Here is an 18588-nt window from a genome sequence, read left to right as displayed (position 1 = left end):
GTGAAGTATTGATGTATTTGAAAAGGAAGAAGGAAACGAGTGTGCTTGTAATTGAAATTTTAAAAATGTTGAGAGAGAGAGAGAGAGAGAGAGAGAGAGAGAGAGAGAGAGAGAGAGAGAGAGAGAGAGAGAGAGAGAGAGAGAGAGACTGGAAGGAATATGAACAGAATTGAAATGTTTAAAAGCAAGAAGGGAGGGGAAGAGTGCTTGAGAGAGAATGAAATGGGAAAAGGAAAGCAGGGGGGATTGTAAAAGCTAGTAAGAATTTACTCTGTAGAAGTAAAAGGAGAATTATCGAACAAACAGACACGAGGAAATTAACCTCAGTAAGAGTAGAATGCAGTTATGAAAATCTGACGACTATTGTGTGGACGTGTGAGTCCAAACTGAAGTGTGAGAGAACAAAGGTTGTGTGAGAAATGAAATACAATTATGTACGTGAGTTAGGAGTGAAGAGTGTGAGTTAGGGCTGAAGTGTTTGTGTGTCAGGAGTGAATTGTGTGAGTTAGGAGTGAATTGTGTGAGTTAAGAGTGAATAATGTGAGTAAGGAGTGAAGAGTGTGAATTAGGGGAGAAGTGTGTGTGTGTGTCAGGAGTGAACTGTGTGAGTTAGGAGTGAACTGTGTGAATTGGGAGTGAATTTTGTGATTTAGGAGTGAATTGAGAGTTTGGAGTGATTTTGCTTAGGGGTGAATTCGCGGGAGTTATGAGTGAATTTTGTTAGAAGTGAATTGTGTGATTTAGGAGTGAATTGGGTGAGTTAGGAGTGAACTGTGTGTTAGGAGTGAATTTTGTGAGTCAGTGCCCGGATGCACGAACGGCCTTAAGGCTACACACGGCCTTAAGTCGGGTAGTTTAAGGCCGTAGGTCGCTAAGGCCCATGCACGAAGCACTTACAGGAGGGTAAGCCTCGGTAAGGCCGCCTCAGCCGCTGAGGCTGGGTCGGAGCAGCCTTACTGTATTGAGACCCGTAAATAAAGTAACTCCGATATGATATTCTCTATAGCACAAACCGGACCAAACTTGTTATTGTTTATCTCGGTATGGAGTTGATGGTTGCGTGTAAACTAGATCGTGCTTTAAGAAGGGAATGAAGGTTTTCTGGATCCACTGAACCCCCATAACATAAATGATTACCATGCATTGAGACAATATCAACTCCCCAGGAGCAAATTTCTTCGTTTAACAGAGCTTGAGCCTCATACTGGGAGTGTCACGCTACACTCCCATGCCATTCTTGCCTACACAACAATTTTTGGCAACCCATGGGAATTTTCAAAGTGTTGTTGGAGAGTGGTATTCGTCATTCAACAAGTATATCCAAAGTGGTATCACGTGTGACAGATGCTTTATACAGGAAATGACAGAAAAATTAAGATGCCCAGTGCTTTGCTGAGAAGAACAGAGACTAGAGGGTTTCCACAGTATAAATAATTTTTCTAAAGTGCTTGGGTCCCCCATGAGAAGAGAGGGAAAGAACACATCCCCAGTATCCCTGCTTGTAAAGGGCAACTAAGGAGGAGCCTTTTTGTTTTCAGTCCTTCATTCCTAACTGTCCTCTTCTGTCTTCTGTCCTACCCCCTTTTCTTGATGTTTGCATGTTTCTTATGGTCTTTATTTTCCCTCTACTTTTGCTTTGCCATGCAGCCATATTATGGGATGGTGATAATTCTTCATTGTTAACTTCCTAAAGTGCTTGGAGCAATGGACTGAACCCTTATACCAATTAAGGCCCTAGATCACAAAGAATATGTATTTGTCAGTTGCAATGGGTTCCATTCACTGGATGTGCAAGTTGTGACAGCAACAAAATGATATTGAGCTGTAATTACAGATATCCTGGCAGCACTCACGCTGCCTATATCTGGGCTAATTCTAACCTCCACCAGAGATGTGAACCAAGGTGTCTATGGTGACAATTTTCTGCTAGGTAACTGTGGTTGCTGATTACTTTGTGTGAAGTTAGACAATGGTTAGGTAAAACATGGCAAACATAATAAGTTCCCGTTCATATTGCTATTTTGTTTCTTTACTCCTAAACCCTCTCATCTTACTAATGTTTTAAAGGTTGTTTGGGTGTAATGCTGGAGTGCTTTTCATTGCACCCTACATTGTTTTCAATTAATTACTGATACTTCACTTGCTTATCCTTGACTGTTGTGTTAATGTTACCGGCATTGTGTGAAAATAAGGTATTGTATAGAATGCCCAGGTATTCGAAAGAATGTCTACCATTTTTTGGCAAGGTATGAAATAAGCTTATTTCATTCTGACTTTATACATTTTACCTAGGGATTTTATTAGAATGCCTAGGTATTCTGTAGAATGTCTAGCATTTTTATGGCAAAGTATAATAACCAAAAAGGGGTTAGGCTGGGATAATCTAGGTTAAGTTTAAGTTAGGTTAGGCTAGGTTAGATTAGGCTAATTTAAAAGAGCGCTGTTAGGCGTTTACCTAAATTAACCTAACCTAACCCACCTATATCGAATTTGAACGAAGCCTAGACTATCCCAGCCTAACCTAACCGCAGTCTAAATTAGCCTAACATACTGAAATAACAGATTTCACGTTTGCCGGTTTGCTACAATTTGGTCGTTTCTCACTTTGCCTAAAACAAACACGGTAATCTACAGAATACCAGGGAAATGTGTACAGATGATTTTCTTAGATCTTGTCTTGAAATTTTAGCATTACATAGTTTACCTAGGCATTATATGTGACGGGTTTCCCACTTTGCTGGTAACATAAACACTCGCTCTCGCCTCTCACCCCCAGCTGATTCATGAAGCTCTGTGATTGGCCCAGTGTTTCTGTGTTCTGCCGTCTGATTGGTCGGAAGAGTCTCAGCTGACGCACGAGATTTCCCCCAAAACATTCCCTACAGTTAAGGCCAGCCTTAGCTAAGGCCAATGCACTAAACTTAAGTCAGCCTTAAGACAAGGCAAGGGGTCGTCGTGCATGGGCCTTAGAGGCAGCCGTAGGGCCGCCTTTAATATTTCATTTAAGGCCAGCCTTAAGGCTGCCATCCGTCGGAGTTTTGTGCATCCCTGCCCAGGAGTGCATTTTGTGTGATTTGGGAGTGAAATGAGTTGGGTGTGAAGCGTGCTAGTTAGAAATGAATTGTTTGAACTAGAAATATAATGTGAGAATTAGGAGTGTAGTGTTTTTGTATGAGAACTGTGTTGTTTAGAAATGAATTGTATATAAATGTGGTAGTTACGAATGAAGTAACAACAAAGAATGAGGTATGGGCGAGAAAGCGTAGTGCCTTATGTTTCAATGCAGGAGTGAAGTGTGTGGGAGCGTGAAATAAAATCAGCGTTCAAGGGGCTTTTTCTCATCTGTTAAGGAAGTTACCTAATATCCCCACCTTCCTGAATATGGCAAGTTGATTTTCTCATTTCTGGGACGTCTTCTTAATTTTGAAGTGACAAAACTCAGAATATTGTGGTGTGACATACAAAGTTCACCCAAAAGGAGGTCTCGGCAAACCTCCCAGGTCGGCCATAAAAACGCATATGAGTTTCAGCCAAGAATATATTTAGGCGTGACATAAAATGTCTAATTAGGGAAGATTTACAGGAAAATATCCTAAGCCAAGGGGATTAATGCCCCAAATGATAAGTGTGCGAAAGACAGTGGAGCTGAATATCCTGTGTCTCAGTGTAAAAGTGAAAAGTGACAGAAGTGTGAGAGTATGATGGTGTGAGTTAAGAGCGTAGTGTGCGCGCATGATGACTGAGTGCGAGTTAGGAGTGTAGTATGAGAACGTGATGACTGAAATTTTTTATGTAAGGAGTAACGTGTGGTCAAGAAAAATGCTCTACTGTATTCGTGATGCATGAGACTGAAGTGTGACACTGTAAACTATGATAAAAAAAAAAATGTGTGTACGTTAGGAGTGAAGCATGAGTGTGAAAAGTGATGTAGGGACTGAAATTGTGAAAGTCAGGAGTGAAATGCGATAGAGACAAGAGTGAAGTGCCCCATGCATCAGTAAAACTGTGAAGGCTGAGGGTGAAAGTGTTAGGTTGAAATATGAAAGCAAGGTGTGAATGTTAATGTCATGGCTCGAGGAAAATAGTAAGTCTTTGTGACTGAAATTGCATCACATTGTGTGTTTTATTGTTGGAATCGTGTTTTCTCTTTGTATGCATGTATGTGTGAGCGTGTACAGATTGTTTTAGTGTGTGTGTGTGTGTGTGTGTGTGTGTGTGTGTGTGTGTGTGTGTGTGTGTGTGTGTGTGTGTGTGTGTGAAAGAGAAAATAGAGGATATTCCAATGAGCTGGCATTCAACTTCATGAAGAGAGATGGAGATTAATTAATCAGCAAATGGGTCTGTGTGACACTGAGATTACATACAGTATGAATTAATGTGTTTTGAGAGACGAACAACGCTTGCTCAGTGAACGTGTCGTTTGCCTCCCTACACGCCATGCCTTCAGTCGTGGTTCGAAATTACTCGTACCCGTGGGAGACATTTCAAGTAGAAAATGATAGTATGTCGTTTCATGTGTTTATACAAAGCTGGCACCGTGTTGTTACATACTGACGACATACACAAACTCTGACACATACCCAAACCATCACAACTCCTCGACGTTCACAGGTATACAGTACTCCTCTCACTATAGGCATCCCTTACAGATATTTCTTAGCTAGCATGAGGAAGAGCATATTCCGGTTATCATTCTCCCACCGAGGAGACTGAACAGTCCTGCAGTGTATTTCAAAGTAACTGATACAGATACAGATAAAACACTGACCGAATTAAAATAACATGTTGTATTGCGTAGAGTACGTAGTAAAAAAAAAAAATGTTAATTCTATAGGTACAGAAGGAAATTTTACAAGTTTAGTTTACACCTAAACAAACTTGTCTAGGAAATGTAACCTCCTCTCAAAATAATAATAATAATAATAATAATAATAATAATAATAATAATAATAATAATAATAAAGCGCCTTTGGATGATAAAAACAGTTGAATCAGTTTGTTGGAACCTCAGACCATGAAATATACTGATCTGTCTTGAACGGTTTTATGTAAAAACAATCGAGGGTAATAATTGCTCTTGCATCACAAGGTGTCCCACAATATAAAACGCTCCCTCCATGTTTCAAAATGTTCTATGATTGGTGTGTGTGTGTGTGTGTGTGTGTGTGTGTGTGTGTGTGTGTGTGTGTGTGTGTGTACAGTTAGCAAAAGAACTACGGTACGAAGAGTCTGATGTTCAGTGACACTGCACCTGTGTAATAGTTTCCTGTATATTCCGGTATTTCAGATAACTTTATGTATTAAGTGATTAAACTAGATGCCAAAGACATTTTACTTTCATGATTGACTTTATACGTACGGAGCAGTTGCCTTTCGGGACCCGCAAAACAATAGCCTGAACTTGTATTGTAAAAAAGTTCGCCAATGTAAGGTGCTTGTAAGCGCCATTCTGCAGTATATTATGTTGACACACACTTACATATACAGTATAGTAGAATTAAATTTATAATGTTACTGAAGGAAAGCCTAGAACATTGTAATTCAGTGTTAACCACACCCAGTATCTAGATATTGTTTCTTCTCAAAATATTAGGCGATATGATTTATAATATCCTTCATTAACTCTTCATCATTTTCTGCTGAATTCCTGGATTTTTTTTATCAGCACAGCATCAACAATAAATTTTACAACATACAAACAAACCCAGTCTATCAGTAAACATTTGCCTGACGATCTAACACGAACAGCAGCAAAGCTCAGTTTAAATCCATTAATCACCGTAAGTGTATGTATTGTTTTGATTGCATGTACTTGAGAAGGATTATTAGTGAAGTAAATGGGAATGAGAGGAAGTATTTGAGGGTAAGTGATGAAGAGTGGGGTGTATGAGGGAGAAGACTTGAGTGTGTAGGTGTGAGGGAGAGTGGGTGTGGGAGTGAAGGAAAGTTCCGGCAGGGAAGTGAGGGAGAGCGGGTATGGATGTGAGGGAGAGCGGGTATGGGAGTGAGGGTGAACAGAGTCTATGGGAGAAAGAGAAATTGGAGTTACGTACTTGTAACAGAGTGAGGGAGATTAACTGAGAATAAGGGAGAGTGAAGTTCATTAGGGTGAAGGAGAATGAAGTGCATGGGAGTGAGGGAGAGAGTTGCATTACGGTGAGGGGGAATGAAGTGCATGGGGGTGAGGGAGGGAGCGATGCGTGAGAAGTTGAATGACTGAGGTGCAGGAAAGTGAAATATAGCAAATGAAAGAGAGAAAAAAATGCCGATCACCTTCCCAAAGTTTAGCGAAAAAATTGCGGAAAAATCGAACTCTCCGAAACGTCCATTAATTCTGATAAATCCCTCTTTATATTTCGCCAGATGTCATTAGTCTTTGAATAAAACATGGAAGATAATGAGCGTGTTTGGCTGAGTATGTGTTTTTGTGGTGGTGGAAAGTGTGTGGGAGAGGAAGGGAGAACACGCCCGGGAAACTTCGTGGTGTGTATAGTGTTTGGTCATATCTGTGCCAACTTCCTACTTTAGCACTCATATTCCTACATTTTCTTTCTGTTTGTCTTCTTCCTCTGTTTTCTTTCTGTCAACCCCGTCTTTTGTTGACTCCCTCTCTACCGCCCCGGTAGCCGAGTGGTTAGTGCTGCTGGCTATGATGTTGCCGTATCATCAGCGCCAGGGTTCTAATCCTGATGCGAATCGCTGTCGTCGCGTATTTTAGGTGTCCATAGACCCTTTGTGGGTTAGTAGGTAAAATGAGCACCTAACGTAACACGTATGGGAGATAACTGGTAACCTGGATGATGTAATGACCTTGTAACCGATGATGGTGTGTAAGTATCCCGCCACAGGCTCAAAGGCCTAATTTTTACGGATATGGGCGTAGCGGCTATGCGCCTCGTTGAGCCTATCACAACCTTTACAGTTACATGTTTACCCAGTTTATTTTTCTACCCCTACGTTTCCCTCCACTCTTGTCTATCTCTGGCACTCCTCACGCTTTCTGTCTTCTCCCCCTACTTCTCCTCTCTCCTTCCCTGTCTCCCTCTTTACTGCCTCTGTCTCCTTATTATCCCATTTCACCTCTTTGCACATACCTTCATTCTCCCTCTCCTCTTTGCCCTCTCATCCCCTCCTAGCTTTACCATATTCTCCCTTCTCTATTTGTTCCTTTGCTTTTTTTTTTTTTTTTATCCGTTCTCAACCTCCTCCTTCTCTCTCCTCCTCCTCCCTTCCTACTCTACCCCGCCTTCCCTTTGTAACTCGTGTCGTCTCCACCTTTTTACCCCTTTTCTATTTTTTTTCCTTTCCTCCACCCACTCTTTCCCCAACTACCCCTCTGTCGATGCTGAAGAAGAAGGCCTTCACCTGGTGGCACGAATGTAACCGTGCACTGAAGCTGCCTGTTTATAAAAACGTCCCTAAACCTCCACATTCTCCCCTGAAAGGAGGGTGGTGGACTGCAGTACAAGAGCAACTTCAGCCTACAGCTCACCGTATTTTCTTTCAGAGGAACCTGGAGCCCTTGCAACAACGTCAACAAGTCCTTCTGTTTGCCCCACATCCCTCTCCTATCAGTTTTCTTCCTCTCGCTGTCTGGGTCTGACCTTTCTTGCCCTCAGAAACTCATCTCTTCGCCTTCCCTTCATGTCACTTCTCCATCTGCCTCTCATCCTCCCTACACCTGTTTTCTGCATCCGTCAATAAGATTCCGACATAATGAGAGTAATCTGAATTATAGTGAGGTGTGCCGGGATGGAGGCTGGTAATTCAATCATCATTTCGCCCTGTAACCTGATTTGTCTCTTTTGTTTGAGTCAGGCCTCCAGCGCCGGGGTGGCTCATTTACCCGACCTGCTGAATAAACTATTTTTGTGTTATCAGGAAAATAATATATATAATGAGGTTTTAAGTATGAAATATATATATATATATATATATATATATATATATATATATATATATATATATATATATATATATATATATATATATATATATATATTTGCGCCAGACAAAGTAGTGCCGTAATATGTCATCTCATTTCCCTAAGAAATTTTTTTCTCTATCTCTTCCTTCTTCACAGTGTTCTCCTTTTCCTCCTCCTACTCCTCCAACTTTGATTATGATACTAAATTTGAAACAAACTAGATACATAATTACAGAGGCAGGTAGTTCAGAGCGACCTCGATCAGCTGTTTAACTGAGCCCAAACATGACAGATGGATTTTAAAATTAGCAAATACAAAGTGTTTAACATTGAAAATAGAAATAAAGAAGCCAGTTACACAATGAAGAATATTCAACTAGATAATATCAATCATGAAAAAGACTTACGAATTATAGTAACAAACGGTCTTAAACCAAGCAAACAGTGTTAAAACCGCCAACAGACTAATTGGATTCATTGGTAGAGCATCTGAATACAAATAAGAGAAAATCATCCTCATCTTAAATAACTATCTAGCACACACACACACACACACACACACACACACACACACACACACTTAAAGTATTGCGTCCAATTCTGGCCGCCTTATTAAATATAAATATATATATATATATATATATATATATATATATATATATATATATATATATATATATATATATATATATATATATATGAAGAAATTTGAGAAAGTGCAACAAAGGGTGACAAAAATGATACCCAGATTGAGAAATAATCCATAAGAGGAGGGTTTAGAAGCCCAAATCTCTTTGTTTTAGCTAAAAGCGGGTTTCACGGAGATTTAATTCAAGTATTCAAAACATTCAAAGGACACGACAACATGGCTGTCTATATATATTTCACAGTAGATGGATGAAATTATAGTAAAGGTAATCGGCACAAAATTATTGGCAAATGATTTCAAGTACATGAAGCTTAGCATTTATTCTTTAACGGAGTTGTTAACATATGGAATAATTTGCCCTCCAACGTCATAAAATGTGATAAAATTCTGACCTTCAAAAATCGCTTGCATAAGTATCTGTCGTCTAACCCCCAGCTAAGTATATTCACTACAGAATAATACAGTTCTGTAGCATACTTTACTTTTATTTTTATTTTTCAGAGCCTTTCCTGTCAATCTCTGACTTAATACTGTGTGTCTGCGTTTTTTACTTTCCTCCTAATTCTACTGATTATAAAAATTTCCACGACTGTCCTACTTCTAAGATGGAACACATCCCATCAATTTCTTCTTTCTCTGAAATCTCCATTCAAGGAGATTTCAGTGATCACCACCACCTTTGGCTGTCTCCTATCACTGATCCACCTGGTGAAAAATCTTTTCAATCCTTAATGACCTACAGCAGCTTGTACAGCAACCTACCCGTATCCCTGACTGCCTTAGAGAGAGTTCCAACATAATGACCTCTTCCTTACAACTAATCCTTCTGCTTACACTGTTAATCTTTTCTCTCCGTTTGGCTCCTCCGATCACAACCTTATCATTTTAACGTGTCCTATCACTCCAGTGAGGCCTGTGAAGCCCCCCAAGAAGTGGTGGCTATGGCACTTTGGAGCTGATGATTGAGAGGACCTCAGGTAGTACTTTTCTTTTTCTTTTCCCTGGAATGATTATCTTCCATGACAGAGAACCATCTGAATGTGCCTTGCGCATTACAGAAGCCATTCTCTCGGCATGGAAGCATACATTTCTTTCTCATATCCTTTGACCAATGCAAAAAAAAACAAAAAAAAAAGGTTTAATCACGCTTGTTTTAATGCTGGCCTCAGCAAGGAGAAGGCCTACAAAAGATACCGGAGCCAACCCACCCCTGAATCTCATCTCTTATGTTTCTGCCTGCATGCAATCGTGCTAAGTCTCTTTTAGCCCTGCTTAAAAATAATATCATTCGTACTAAATGCTCTGAGCTCTCCAACTAAAATTCTTCCTGGGCCTTCTGGCGCCTTGCCAAAAACCGTTCCATCATCCTTCCCTCCTCTTTTCTACTCCGATGGCTTTGTAGCTATTTTCTTTTACTGATAAAACAGAACTCTTCACTCAGACTTTCACCTCCAATAGCACCTTAGACGATTCTGGTGCTGTTTCTCCATCACTTCCCCCCCTTTGACTTCCACATGGCGGACATTAAATTTTTTTCATTTGATTTATATTCTGCCATCACTGGCCTAACTACTAACAAAGCATATTGGCATTTTGGGGTCCATCCTGTCGTCCTCAAGAACTGTGCTTCTGTCCTTATACCTGCCTAGGTAAACACTTCTGCCTTTGTCTGTCAACTTGTACCTTTCCTTCTTGTTGGAAGTTTGCTTTCATTCAGCCTGTCCCAAAGAAGGGTGACCAGTCTCGTCACTCAGACTATCGCCAATTGCTTTAACATCCTGTGTCTCAAAAGTTTTCGAGTCAATTCTTAACAAAAAAATTTAAAAGTATTCTTCCTATTACAACCTTTCTGATCGACAGTATGGGTTTAGCCAGTGACGCTCCACTGGCGATCGACTCACGTACCTTTTAGACTCCTGATCATCCTACTTTCGGGATTTTAGAGAAAGTTTTGTCATTGCACCTGGCTTCACAAAGATTTTGATCGAGCCTGGTATAAATCTTTAATTTCCAAACTGCCCTTTTACGGTTTCTATCCTTCTATTGTATCTGTGCCTACATCTATAGCTTCCTTTCTGATCGTTCTATTGCCGCTCTTGTAGATGGCCACCATTGTTTTGCTTGAGCTCTCAATAATGATGTTCCTCAGGGCTCTGTTCTGTCACCAACTTTCTTCCTTTAATTCATCAATGACTCTCTAAGCTGTTCATCTAACCCTATTCACTCATTCGTTGTTACTTCAACAGACTAGGGATGAGGCTACGGCACACCTAATGTCTGACTTGGCTCATATCTATGATTGGGGTAAAAGTAGTCTTGTTTGTAATGCATCAAAAACTCAGTTCTTACATCTATAAACCTGACAAAATCGTCTGCAGTATTCTCTAATGTTTAAAAATATCCACCTCAGTCCTGCATCATCCTTATATATACTTGAGGTTTCATTCTCTCGGGATTTATCTCGGGAAGGTCACATTATATCTATTGTAAAATCTGCTTCCAAGAGATTAGGTGTGCTAAGTCGACTCTGTGCCCTCTTTATCCCTACACAGTTGTTGACTTTAAGCACAGGTTTTATTCACCCCTGTGTAGAGTACAACTATCTCGTGTGGTGAGGCTCCCCACATATAGCTCTTCTCAGCAAGGTGAAGTCAAAGGGATTTTGTCTCAGTAACTCTCCTCCTCTTACTGGCTAGCTTCAACCTCTGTCTCTTAGCCATATTGTTGCATCTGTATATCTCTTCTATTGCTACTTCACTGGTCTCTGTCCCTCTGAACTGTCTGCTTCCATCCGTCCATCATTATGGCGGGAGCGTAGCCCCCGTCTGGAAACAAACTCTCATCCTTTTTCTGTCCAACTTTCTTTAAAAAGAGTTAACCGTTACTTCCTGTCTTTCATGTATGGAACAGATCAACTCTGGAATTGTCTCCCTCTGACTTTATTTCCTACTGCCTATGATCTCTAGTTTCTTAAAAGCAGTGTGTCAGGGCATCTACTGTAAAAATAAACGGATCTTGAATTTGGCTCTGTTGTTAGTCTCCACCTACGTAGTAGGTAGAGACTATTGTTTTCACTGGCATTATTATTATTATTCTCGCCTGAGAGTATCGCAACGATTCCAGGAGAACCGGAGACTGCACAAGGAATCTGAAGGGCCTAAGTTTTATGTCATGGCATGGACCATTGCTTATAGAAAAAAAAAAAATCCCCCAGTGGAGTCAAGGTCATTGTGAGAAAGTGTAGCAGACACATGCGTTCTTTGACACTTTCCTCATTTCCCTTGTTGGTGTTTAACCAAGAAGTTATATGACAGTCTTCAGATCTTTATTATATGAAACATATCTTACTACATAGCAAAGCTTCTCTATCGTGGCTACACAATGAAAATACGTAACTTATCATTACCGCTTCAGAGTCTCCCGACAATTCCAGAAGAACCGGAGACTGGGCCTGGCATGGACCATTGGTGATAAAAAAAACAAAAATCCAAATCTCCCCAGTGGGCTCAAGGTCACTAAGATACAGTAGATGGAGACTATTGACTGTCCCTAGGACAGTTACAGAGTTCTTTTTTTGTTTTGTTTGTTTTTTGAAGCGAACATGTGGGCTTCTGGCCTTTTGTTCCCTCTTCATTGTATAAAAGTAAAGGTATTTATGGACCAACCTGGCTACTTGTTACCATAACTATTGACTGGCCTTACCTATTTTACCTATCTTGGTCCAGATTTTCGTCCTTTGCAGCTTATTTCACATAGGTTAATGGAGGAAAAAGAAGTACTACGGCTCTGCACCTTTTTCATGACACTTCTTCATCACTAGCATCATATTTGTGTTAATCTACTTTTACAGCCCAGCAGTCAAGATGGAGAGATGGCAACCTCAGGCCTGCTTAGTGTAAAAATACTTCATGGTAGCTACAGTTAGTGGTGTGTCAGTAACGCTTGATTTACTTATCTGAATCAATGATGGGTGTTGCATGGAGTATGGTGCCATTGTGTTAATTAGAGTAGCTATGTGTCGATTAGGCATGGTGTCCTTTCGTAAGACTGTTTGGATTGGTTGTGTGATGATTAACCTAGGGCAGTCGTGTGTCGAACAGCTGATTATCGAGTATGGTTGCTGTGTAGTATGTGTCAAAAAGGGTGTATGGAACAGTCATCAAAAGGGTGTATCGAACAGTCATACACCACATTTGATTGTTATGTGCCGAATATAGTACCAGTAGTTTTGTATGAAATCGGGTAGTAGCATATCTATTGGGGGAGTTGTTTGTCGAATGAATCACCTTTGTTCAATAGAATACCTGTGAGTTGAGTACCTGTGTGTTGAGTACCTGTGAGTTGATTACCAGTGAGTTGAGTACCTGTGAGTTGAGTACCTGTGTGTTGAGTACCTGTGAGTTGAGTACCTGTGAGTTGAGTACCTGTGAGTCGAGTACCCGTGAATCAATTACCTTTGTATCTAGCATCTGTGAGTCAAGATCCTGTGAGTCGAGTACCTGTGTGTTGAGTACCTGTGAGTTGAGTACCTGTGAGTAGAGTAACTGTGTGTTGAGTACCTGTGAGTCGAGTACCTGTGTGTCGAGTACCTGTGAGTTGAGTACTTATATGTCGAGTACCTGTGAGTTGAGTACTTATATGTCGAGTATCTACAGTGTCGAGTACCTACCTGTGTGTCGAGTACCTGTGTGTTGAGTACCTGTGAGTCGAGTACCTGTGTGTCGAGTACCTGTGAGTCGAGTACCTGTGAGTCGAGTACCTGTGAGTCGAGTACCTGCAAGCCAAGTACCTGTGTGTCGAGTACCTGTGAGTCGAGTACCCATGTGTTGAGTAACTATGCGTCGAGTACCTACCTGTGTGTCGAGTACCCATGTGTTGAGTAACTATGCGTCGAGTACCTACCTGTGTGTCGAGTACCTGTGAGTCAAGTACTTATGTGTCGAGTAACTATGTGTCGAGTACCTACCTGTGTGTCGAGTACCTGTGAGTCAAGTAACTGTAGAGGAATGGAGTTTGTGTGTTGAACGAGGTGGTTGTGTGTTGTATAGGGTAACTCTTATTGAATAGGGTGGCTTTATATCGAATAGGTTAACTAACTGTCGAATAGGGTAGTTGTGTTTCGAAAGGTTGGCTATGCGTTGGATAGGGTGCCTGTGCACTGAATAGAGTGACTGAGAGTTGATTAGGATGGTTGTGCATTGAATATGGGAGTTGTGCTCTGAGTAGGGTGGCTGTGCATTGATAGGATGGCCGTGCGTTGAATAGGGTGGCTGTGCATTGAACGGAGTGGCTGTACATTGGTCAGGTAGTTTCCTGCTCAATAAAATAACTGTTTCCAGTAGGGTATTTGTCTGTGTCAAGTGGCTGAGTATTGAATAACAGTCGGATAGAGTAGCAATGTGTCGAACAGCATGCCAAGGGTTACAGACAAGCGATCCCTTTTAGACCTAATCCTCATGACATGCAGTGACGCTTGTTGATTTTCTGGTGCAACTACTCACGGTTTTTATTCAGTTTGGGAAGAACCCCTGCCCGTAAAAGAATTAAAAGAAAACTAATACAACCACAAGGACATTCAGTACTCATCACACACACACACACACACACACACACACACACGCACGGGAGAAAATGGAAGTAGCTGAAAGGGATAGCTCACAGTATCATTTGAACTGCCTCGCATTTTGATAGGAACTGTCTCCTTTAAAAATCAAAAATAGATTATGATTGCCAGTCACAAGGGTACAGTTATGATATATATGGTGGTTGCATTCCCTTTATGTTTTGAAATTTACGTTCGGAACCCACCATGTATAAAGGGAGTATCGGCAACAGTGGACTTAAAATCTTGAATCCATTGCCGTGTGATATCGGTTTATTCTTGTCACCTTCAGATGATTTTATCAGCTTTTGGTACTCTTGTAGCGATGGAGTAAATGAAGGCTATACATAACTCTCTTGAGGTTCATTAAGTTTTCTGGAGATAGTAAGTTAAGGATAAAAACTGTCTTCGTTATTGTTGTGACATTTGGTTCATCTGGACTTGAAATCAGTGGACTGCAGGCTGAAGGTGACTGTTCCGCAGTTCCCCATCCTTCTTTGAAAAGATATGGAGGGAAATGAGGAACGTTTATATAACCAGGTGGCGAGACTGGCGTTTATCTCAGTGCCACAGCGTGAAGGCCTCTCTCCTCAAAATGTTGCCTTAGTTCTTCAGTTGGAACACATCTTGGAGCAATGAAATCCTACCAAAAAACTAACAGTCCATAACAAACAGAGACAGACAGCAATTTTAGAACTCTTGATAAGAGCAACTCGCCTTAATTAGATGGACTTCTCACCGCCTGTTAATAAAGCAGCAACAGGGGAAATGTAATATAAGAAACGCACGAGGAAGTGATAAGGGTAACAGCTGTTACTAAATCATCCATTTTTAACCCTTGCATTACGATAACACTTTTTTTTTAATAATTTTAGTCCTGCTGTCACTAAACAATTTCTGCTTCTTCTTTAGGCCTCTTGAACTGGATGGCTTATAGGCTATTCGCTATGATGGCGTCCTATCTAATCTTCCTGAGTACATTTTCCATTTTTCTTCTATTATTCTTAGCATTTTTTTCTGTTATTCTTAGTTACTTGCAGAAATAATTGCTCGTTAGCACGGCTTCACTCATTTATACCTGTGCTGATTGGTCTGAAACTTATCATGCGTATAAATGGGCGTGGTATCTTGAGGCATCTTTCTCGGATTTTTTAATTGTGCTCTTAAAATTATTTTACATCCCTCAAAATTTAAAGACTGGACGCTAAGCTACCAGTTTAAGCCAGACTTCCAAAACAACCACTTCAGTAAAGGCAGGAGTCCTGTATGGCTTAGAACGCGGTTACCTTACGCGGCGAAATCTAATCGAACGTCCCTTCTACCTTGTTTGTTTTGTACTTCTCTGTATATGAGTTAAAACACCAAGCAAATGCACGTATTTCCGTAGGAGGATAACTTTGGGAAATGGTACGCATTTGCTCGGAGATGTTGCCTCTCTAGTGTGTTCTTGCAACATTCACACAGTTTTAGAGATGATGGATATTTGGGTGAGACATATCAAGAACTGAGGAAACGTGAATGATGCACGTGAATATGAGTAGTGAGAGATGGAATGACAGTGTAGTCGACAGATAGACAATAAAATATATGTGCAGTTTCTTCCTGTACATTTAGAAATGATTATGCATTGAAACTTTATACCCCATCCTGCGATATGTACGCTCAGTTTGTGAAAATCCATGTGATCCTTTGTCCCTATTTCTGATCGTTTATATTTTTGGACGGGAGTGGGAGAGACGCTGACCTTCCCCTCCCCCCCACCTCCCAGAATCACTGTGGAGTCACTGTCTTCACTATCGCATCACTGATCAAAGTCGATTGTACAGTACATCATATACCTAGATATCGTTGCCATGTTTGACCCCTTTTCACTGTTTCTGAGATTATTTAGGGTGAGGGAGGCTGACCCCCCTAAAAATCATGCTTGGAAAATTGTATATAGTGGAATATCTCTGGAGTAACCAGACAGACTAACCTGGGAAGTTTCATTGGAAATTTTCCTTACTTCTGGTCAATTTTTTGGAGGGGGGAGGAGGCTGACCCTCAAGATTCATGGGGAGAAAGAGGGTCATGCTCCCCAAATATCGCATTATGGATCAGAGTCCATTGAACAACTTGTACTAAATTATCAAAGCCATATCTGCCCTCCCTTCACTACAGAAAATTTTAAATTTTGTGAGGGAGGGTCGATCCCCCCTAAAGTCACAATTGGAGAGCTGTATGAAGTCAAAGACCTACGGAGTAACCAAACGAACCCACCTGGGAAATTTCATTCAAACAAATCCATTACATTGCCCCACACACACACACACACACACACACACACACACACACACACACACACACACACACACACACACACCAAAGGTTAATTCTCGCTCAACGGTATAGTACGAGTTGCCGAAAACGATACCATCCTGCTTAGCAGGTTTGATGACGTGACAGACAAACAGCTGAGGTATTTGGAAAATGAGGTGAAGTGACAGACAGACAGACAGAGAAACATACAAAAAAGTTTGGTGTGAGAGATGGCAAAAGGCAGAACCGATAAATCAGTGACATGAGACAGAGACACAAATAGAATGTGACAGAACAGAGAGTTATCTGGCATGAGACACAGACACACATACAGTACAGACAGACGGACAGACAACGGAGTGACAGGTAGAGATGGGGACAGCGAGAAAGTAAAATTATGTAGAACTTACTAAGGATTGAAAACTCGAACAGAAACTTCAGTAAGAGAGAGAGAGAGAGAGAGAGAGAGAGAGAGAAGGGGGGGAGGGGTAAGGAGCTGAACACAAACTTCATTAAGTGAATGAGATATTTTCTCACTGTTCTAATTGAAAGCAATAGTGTACTCATAAACCGACGACTGGCTGGTGGTGAGGAGGGATGGGGAAAATGATAGCAGGTGAGGAGAGGAGAGAGAGAGAAGGAAAGAGAGTGTGATGAGTGGGGAGAAGGAGGAGAAAGGAGGAAAGTGGGTGGGGTGAGTGGGGAAACGAGGGAGAGAGAAGGAAAGTGGGTGGGGTGAGTGGAGAGAGGAGGAAAGTGGGTCGGGTGAGTGGGGAGAGGAGGGACAGCGTGTGTGGAGTGGAAAGTGTGTGTGAGAGAAAGTCAGTTTGGAAGAGGAGGAGAGTGGATGGACAGTAGGGAACAAAGAGGAAGAGTAGGTGGGGAAGTCGGGAGGGAGAGTGGGTGGGGAAGTGGGATGGGAGAATGGGTGGGGATGTGGGGAGGGAAAGTGATTGGGGAAGTGGGGGGGGGGAGAGTGAGTGGAGGAATGGGAAGGAAGAGTGTGTGGGCAGAGGAAGAAGATTGCATGGGTAGAGGAGGTAGAACTGGTTGGAGCAGGGAGGATTAATAGTTTGGACGTGTAGAGAGGGGAGAGAGAGAAATTCAAAGGGAAAGATGAGATGAGGAGAGAAAAAAGAAAAGCGGAGAGAGAAGAGAAAAAGGAGTGAGTGGGGTGGGGAATACATAGGATTACACAGGAAAGTAAATAGCAACAGACCTTATGGTCCTTTCGAGGCTGCTTGTTGCAGAGAAAACTATGACTACAAGTTCTAACTCTACATGCCGAAGGATAAGGATAGTAAAGCAAGAAGGCTCCCCCCACCACCAAACCCTCCAGGAAAAAGTGAGAAAAACCACCATGCAGCATGGAAAAACTGACATGGAAATTTCATAGGAAATACTGGAAAGGAAAAATCACATTCTATAATACTTGGTCTATAAGCTACCCGACTGAGTAACCTGAAAGAGAAAGTAATCAAATAAACTAATAGTTACAGCATGACATTATAAACCGGTACACTGAGCTAATGCAAAGTCTGTGGACATAACGTGGAAACTACACACTGCACAGTGTGGATGTTTAGGGGTGATGCGGCAGCCTTGCCTGGCGCTTTTTAGGAAGGCAGCAGTCAATCAGGCCCTAGCTCCGTTCACTCCACTGAGACAAGGAGCTCTGCCATATGGGACAAGTACACAAGTTTCATCCTGAAGCAGTGACTCGTGGTACATTAAAAATATCCCGATGGTGGTCACTTGACTAACAGGGACCCTAAGTGATCCACAGCCCATCACAGGTCGAAAGTAAGAGTAGTGACCGTTTACTCCGGGCTATCTGTGCAGATCCTAATCTGTGCTTATATTACTTTCTTTGCATTGGGGAGATTGAAAAATATATAAGACGGGTGTCTTAGACAAAGGGGACTGCACAGTGCACAGTGTGGATATACAATGCACAGAGTGGATGTTTAGGGGTGGTGCAGCAGCCTTGCCTGGTGCTTTTTAGGGAGGCAGCAGTCAATCAGGCCTTAGCTCCGTTCACTCCACTGAGACAAGGAACTATCCCATGTGGGACAAGTACACAAGTTTCGTCCTGAAGCAGTGACCTCTGGT

This window comes from Coenobita brevimanus, chromosome 60, assembly GCF_032717465.1.
Source record: "Coenobita brevimanus isolate Jiangsu-jjx chromosome 60, ASM3271746v2, whole genome shotgun sequence".
NCBI lineage: Eukaryota > Metazoa > Arthropoda > Malacostraca > Decapoda > Coenobitidae > Coenobita > Coenobita brevimanus.
This window is presented reverse-complemented; position numbering follows the sequence as displayed.